The 6744-nt window shown below is 46.3% G+C and overlaps 1 non-coding gene across 1 annotated transcript; it reads right to left on the bottom strand.

The window, feature by feature from the left end:
* Positions 1 to 4978: 4978 nt before the first annotated feature.
* Positions 4979 to 5060, bottom strand: trnas-cga (transfer RNA serine (anticodon CGA)). Its single transcript has one exon. It is a non-coding gene; the product is annotated as a tRNA-Ser (tRNA).
* Between the last annotated feature and the right edge of the window lie 1684 nt (positions 5061 to 6744).

Genomic DNA, 6744 nt, shown 5'->3' with positions numbered 1-6744 from the left:
GTGGAGCCGCTTAAGGCCGTCCTGGTGGTGGATGGAGGTGCAGAGGGAATGGACATCCAGAGTGGAAAGGAGACGTTTGGGGCCAGGAAACTGGAAACTGTTAAAATACGGAGGGTGTTGGAAGAGTCGCGCATGTAGGTGGGAAGGGACTGGACAAGTCGAGAAAAAATAGAGTGAAGATAGGAAGAAATCAGTTCTGTGGAGCAAGAACAGGCTGCAACATTTGGTCAACCAGGGCAGTCCTGTTTGTGGATCTTGGGAAGTATGTAGAAGTGGGCAGTGCGGTGTTGAAGAACTGAGAGATTGGCGGCCTTGGGGGGAAGATTTCCAGAGGAGATGAGGTCAGTGACAGTCTTGGAAACAATTGCTTGATGTTCACTAGTGGGGTCATGGTCCAGGGGGAGGTAGGAGGAGCTGGCAGTGAGTTGCCGTTGAGCCTCCGGATGGTAGAGGACGGTTCTCCAAACAACAACAGCACCACCTTTGTCAGCAGGTTTAATGACAATGTTAGGGTTGGATCGGAGAGAACGGAGTGCTGCAAGTTCAGAGGGAGTTAGGTTGGAGTGGGTGAGGGGAGCAGGGAACTGGAGATCGCCGATGTTATTTCAGTCTCATTCTTTGCACTCCAAACCAACAGAGAGAGTAGACAATGGTAATGCAGTAGATGTAATTTATCTGGATTTTCAGAAGGCCTTCGATAATGTACCCCATAATAGACTGATGAACAAGGTCATAGAATCCGGAGTCAGGTGAGAAGTAGTGGAATGGATTGCTGGCTGGTTTAAGGAGAGAAGGCAGATAGTCCGACTACCGGGTAGTTTATTCACAGTGGTAGAAGGTGGGTAGTGGTGTTCCACAAGTATCAGAGCTGGAGCCACTGCTGTTCGCAATTTATATTAACGATTTAGACTTAGTAATCAGAAACACAATTTATAAATTTGCAGATGACACCAAATTGGGGGGGATAGTCAATACTGAGGAGGACTGCAACAAGTTACAGGAGGACATTAATAAACTTGCAGAATGGGCATAGCATTGGCAAATGAATTTGAACACAAATAAGTGTGACGTATTTCATTATGCTAGGAAGAATAGGGAGGTCAGTTTAAAAGATCTTTAAAATTATGAAAGGTTTTGATAGAGTGGATACAGAGAGAATGATTCCACTTGTGGGGAAGAGCATAACTAGAGGCCATCAATATAAGATAGTCAGCAAGAAATCCAATCGGGAATTCAGCAGAAACATCTTCACCCAGAGAGTGGTGAGAATGTGGAACTCGCTACCACAGGGAGTGGTTGAAGCGAATAGTTTAGATGCATTTTAGAGGAGGCTAGGTAAGCAAATGTGGGAGAAGTGAATAGAGGGTTATGCTGATAGATTTAGATGAGGAAAGACTGGAGGAGGCTCGAGTGGAACATAAACGGCGGCATGGACTGGTTGGACCGAACGGTCTGTTTCTGGCGGTATGTTAATAATGAGCGATTAAACCCCGGGATTGTATTTATTTCAGTTCAATTCTTTGCACTCCAAACCAATCAGCAGCTGTGAACCGTTCACTGATTGAAATACGAGAAGTCCCGATGGATCTGGAATTGTTCATTTAATGTTGGAAACGCTCCGCAGGTCATAACTCAGGATTTCCAGCTTTGCTTCAAAGTATTGCAGGTCCCGTGTGAGTTTCCATCCAAACTTTTCAACAAATAACAAAATCAAGAAACTACCCTCTCTACCAAAAATCAAATGGCACATACGGGGATCGAACCCGCGACCTTGGCGTTATTAGCACCACGCTCTGACCAACTGAGCTAACCGGCCATTGGGTTTGGTTTATGTGTATAAGCTTATATTTTCGAGACTCTAGCTGACGATTTCCTGCATTAATCTTTCAGCATACACCTGCAGTTGTCAATCATACACTATCCTATCGGCAAATACTGTACATATGGCACTGTGTGCCACACATGACAACAGCCAACACAAGTGCCAGGCAATGGCCAGCTCCAACAAGTGAAAGTCTAACCACCGCCCCTTCACATTCAACAGCAAGACCATCACCGAATCAGCTACCACCATCATCAACAACAACTTGCATTTATATAGCACCATTAACGTAGTAAAACGTCCCAAGGCGCTGCACAGGAGTATTTTCAGACAAAACATTTGACACCAATCCACATAAGGAGAAATTCGGGCAGGTGACCAAAAGCTTGGTCAAAGAGATAGGTTATAAGGAGCATCTTAAAGGAGGAAAGAGAGGTGGACAGGTTTAGGCAGGGAATTCCAAAGCTTAGGGCAACAGGAAGGTTGAGCGATTATAATCAGGGATGCTCAGGAGTGCAGGATTAGAGGAGCGCAGATATCTCAGGGGGTTGTGGGGCTGAAGGAGATTACAGAGATAGGGAGGGGCGAGGCCATGGAGGGAACAGAAAAGCAAAATATTATTAAAATGGAGAGAGACTACAGAATGCTGCGGTTAAGAGGGATCTGGGTGTCCTCGTACATGAAACACAAAAAGTTAGCATGCAGTAATTAATTAGGCAAATGGAATGTTGGCCTTTATTGCAAGGGGCATGGAGTATAAAAGTCGGGAAGTCTTGCTACAACTGTACAGGTGAGGCCACTCCTAGAGCACTGCATACATTTTTGTTCTCCTTATTTAAGGAGGGATATACTTGCATTGGAGACAGTTCAGAGAAGGTTCTCTAGGTTGATTCCCGGGATGAAGGGATTGTCTTATGAGGAAAGGTTGAGCAGGTTAGGCCTATACTCATTGGAGGTTAGAAGAATGAAAGGTGATCTTACTGAAACATATCAGATTCTGAGGGGGCTTGACAGGGTAGATGCTGAGAGGCTGTTTTCCCTCATGGGGGAATCTAGAATCAGGTGGCATAGTTTCAGAATAAGGATTTGTCCATTTAAGATGCAGATGAGGAGGAATTTCTTCTCTCAGAGGGTTGTGAATCTTTGGAATTATCTACCCCAGAGAGCTGTGGAGCCTGAATCATTGATTATATTCAAGGCTGAGATAGACAGATTGTTGAACTATCGGAGAGTCAAGGGTTAAGGGGGAACAGGCAGAAAAGTGGAGTTAAGGCCAAGATCAGATCAGCCATGAGCTTATTGAATGGTGGAGCAGGCTCGAGGGGCCAAATGGCCAACTCCTGCTCCTATTTCTTATGTTCTTATAAGGGCAGCCGGTGCATGGGAACACCATCACCTCCAAGTTCCCCTCCAAGTTACACACCATCCCGACGTGAAAATATATCACCATAACTTCATCGTCGCTAGGTCAAAATCCTGGAAATCCCTCCCTAACAGTACTATTGGAGGACCTTCACCTCATTGACTGCAGCGGGCCAAGAGGGCTTCTCACTACCACCTTCTCAAGGGCAATTAGTGATGGGCAATTAATGCTGGCCTTGCCAGCGATGCCCAAGTCCTAGGAACAAATTACATTAAATTAAAATCGTCACGACTGGATGTGGAAGGATTGCAGAGCTTTGATCTGATCCGTTGGTTGTTGGATCGCTTCGCTCTGTCTACACATGCTGTTTCCATAGCTTAGCATGTGTGTAGTCCTGAGTTGTAACTTCATGAGGTTGGCAGCTCATTTTCAGTACGCCTGGTGCTGCTCCTGAAATGCTCTTCTACACTCCTCATTGAACTAGGGTTGGTCCCCTGTCTTGATGCTAATGGTAGGGTGAGGGATATGCCGGTCCATAAGGTTACAGATTGTGGTGGAATACAATTCCAAAACTGAGGCCCCCTCTGCCCTCTCGGGTGGACATAAACGATCCCATGGCACTATGGGAAGAAGAGCAGGGGATGATGAGGTTTACCCCGGTGTCCTGTAGCCAATATTTATCCTCAAATCAACATCACTAAAACAGGTGATCCTCGATTATCACATTGTGGGAGCTTGCTGTGCACAAATTGGCTGCTGCTGTTTTTCCTACATTACAACAGTGACTACAACTACAACTACAACTACATTGCCTGTAAAGAGCTTTGAGACGTCCTCAGGTGAAAGGCGCTGTAGAAATCAGAGTCTTTCTTTTACAGCCTTCGAAGTCACAGAATCACAGAAACCCCACAGTGCAGATAGAGGCCATTTCGGCCCATCGAGCCTGCACCGACACATATCCCACCCGATCCCCGTAACCCCTGCACCAACACATATCCCACCCTATCCCCGTAACCCCACGTATTTAATCCACCTAACACTAAGGGTTAATTTATCATAGCCAATCAACCTAACCCGCACATCTTTGGACTGTGGGAGGAAACCGGAGCACTGACAACTGACAAAAAACAAAAATCAACATAAATTGAATTTAACAGCAAAAGGAGTTAAGGCAGACCGGTTAGCTCAGTAGGTTAGAGCGTGGTGCTAATAACGCCAAGGTCGCGGGTTCGATCCCCGTATGGGCCATTTACTTTTTGATGCTGTGGGTAGTTTCTTAATTTTGCTATTTGCTGAAAAGATTGGAGCTGTCATACTTTGAAGCAAAGCTACAAAACCTTAGTTCTGCCGAGAACTCAAGGAACTGGAAGGTTGACCTTGTGTCTATCTGTCCACAGATGGCGCTGATGGATAAGGCGTCAGACTTCGGTATTAATTTTGAGGTTATCAGAATATTGCAGATTCGAGTCCTGCCACGGTTTTTTACACACTTTTTAATTCGTGTTCAGTTTTATAAAACCAAACCGTGTTCCCACTTACTAGCTGAAGGTGATTCCCTACCAAACACTGCAGGGCTCTTTATTAATTAGTATTTTTGATGCTGCTTTGTGTGTGTATTGCTCACTAGTTCCCAACAAATCCACAATATCTAATTGATGCCGATAAATTATTAGTGTTTCAATTGGAACTTTGGGTTAATCAGTGTAATAAAGGGCAGTGGAGGGAATTCTGATCAATTTCGGGGCCAGTGATCGCCACAGGGAGCCGATGAAATAAAAAAATTGCATCAAAGTCGCTGCGAGCAGGGTTCGAACCTGCGCGGGGAAACCCCATTGGATTTCGAGTCCAACGCCTTAACCACTCGGCCATCGCAGCTGCACGTTAACAGTGAGAAAATGCTTCCTACTGTGAGTGAGTCAGGAACTAGCTCAGAGAAGACAGGTCATAAATACTCACCGATAAATCCAGCAGGGAATTCAGGATTAACATCTTTGGCCAAAGAGCGCTGAGAATGCAGTAGTTGAGGCGAATACTACAGATGCATTTAAAAGGAAGGGAGAAAGGAATAGAAGGATATGCTGATAGGATTTTTTAAATTCGTTTATTGGATGTGGGTGCTCTGGCAAGGCCAGCATTAAATGCCCATCCCTAATTGCCCCTTGAGAAGGTGGTGGTGAGCCGCCTTCTTGAACCGCTGCAGTCCGTGTGGTGAAGGTGCTCCCACAGTGCTGTTAGGGAGGGAGTTCCAGGATTTTGACCCAGCGACGATGAAGGATCGGCAATATACTTCTAAGTCAGAATGGTGTGTGACTTGGAGGGGAACTTGGAGGTGGGGGTGTTCCCATGCGCCTGCTGCGCTTGTCCTTCTAGGTGGAAGAGGTTGCGTGTTTGGCAGGTGCTGCTGAAGAAGCCTTGGTGAGTTGCTGCAGTGCATCTTGTAGTTGGTACACACTGCAGCCACGGTGCGCTGGTGGTGGAGGGAGTGAATGTTTAAGGTGGTGGATGGGGTGCCAATCAAGCGGGCTGCATTGTCCTGGATGGTGTCGAACTTCTTGAGTGTTGTTGGAGCTGCACTCATCCAGGCAAGTGGAGAGTATTCCATCACACTCCTTACTTGTGCCTTGTAGATGGTAGAAAGGCTTTGGGGAGTCAAGAGGTGAGACACCCGACGCAGAATGCCTAGCCTCTGACCTTCCCTTGTTGTCACAGTATTTATGTTCAATGGTAACCCCCAGGATGTTGGTGGTCAGCTCCTTTGTTCATGTTGGACCAAGGTTTTAATGAAGTCGGGAGCCGAGTGCTCTTGGCAGAACCCAAGCCGGGCATCAATGAGCAGGTTATTGGTCAGTAAGTGCCACTTTACAGCACTGTGGATGAAACCTTCCATCACTTTGCTGATGATTGAGAGTAGAGAGTAGACTGATGGGGCGGTAATTGGCTGGATTGGATTTGTCCTGCTTTTTGTGGACAGGACATACCTGGGCAGTCTTCCACATTGTTGGATAGATGCCAGTGTTGTAGCTGTACTAGAACAGCTTGGCTGGAGCACAAGTCTTCAGAATGATAGCCGGGGTGTTGTCAGGGCCCAGAGCCATTGCTGTATCCAGTGTGCTCAGCCTTTTCTTGATATCACGTGGAGTGAATCGAATTGGCTGAAGACTGGCTTCTGTGATGGTGGGGACCTCAGGAGGAGGCTGATATGGATCAGGCCAGGTGGTCCGTCCAGCTTCATTTTTATTATTTTGTTTCATAGCGGTTTGTTACAACTGAGTGGCTTGCTAGGCCATGTCAGAGGGCAGTTAAGAATCAACCACATGGCTATGGGACTGGAGTCACACAAAGGCCAGACCGGGTAAGGACGGCAGATTTCTTTCCCTGAAAGACATTAGTGAACCAGATGGGTTTTTACGACAATCCGATAGTTTCATGGTTACCATTACTGATTCTAGTTTTATTTGGGGGGTGAGGAGAAATAGAGAAGGAGGAGCCTCGTGTGGAGACCAGTTCGTGCAAATGGACTGTTTCTGTGGGGCAGACTCTATAATATTATGTAACACCC

The sequence above is a fragment of the Somniosus microcephalus genome, unplaced genomic scaffold, assembly GCF_052327205.1.
Source record: "Somniosus microcephalus isolate GS21.2 unplaced genomic scaffold, FLI_Smic_1.0 unresolved_chr8, whole genome shotgun sequence".
NCBI classification, from domain to species: Eukaryota; Metazoa; Chordata; class Chondrichthyes; order Squaliformes; family Somniosidae; genus Somniosus; species Somniosus microcephalus.
Note: the sequence above shows the minus strand (reverse complement) of the source record. Positions and strands in the feature narration are given on the sequence as shown.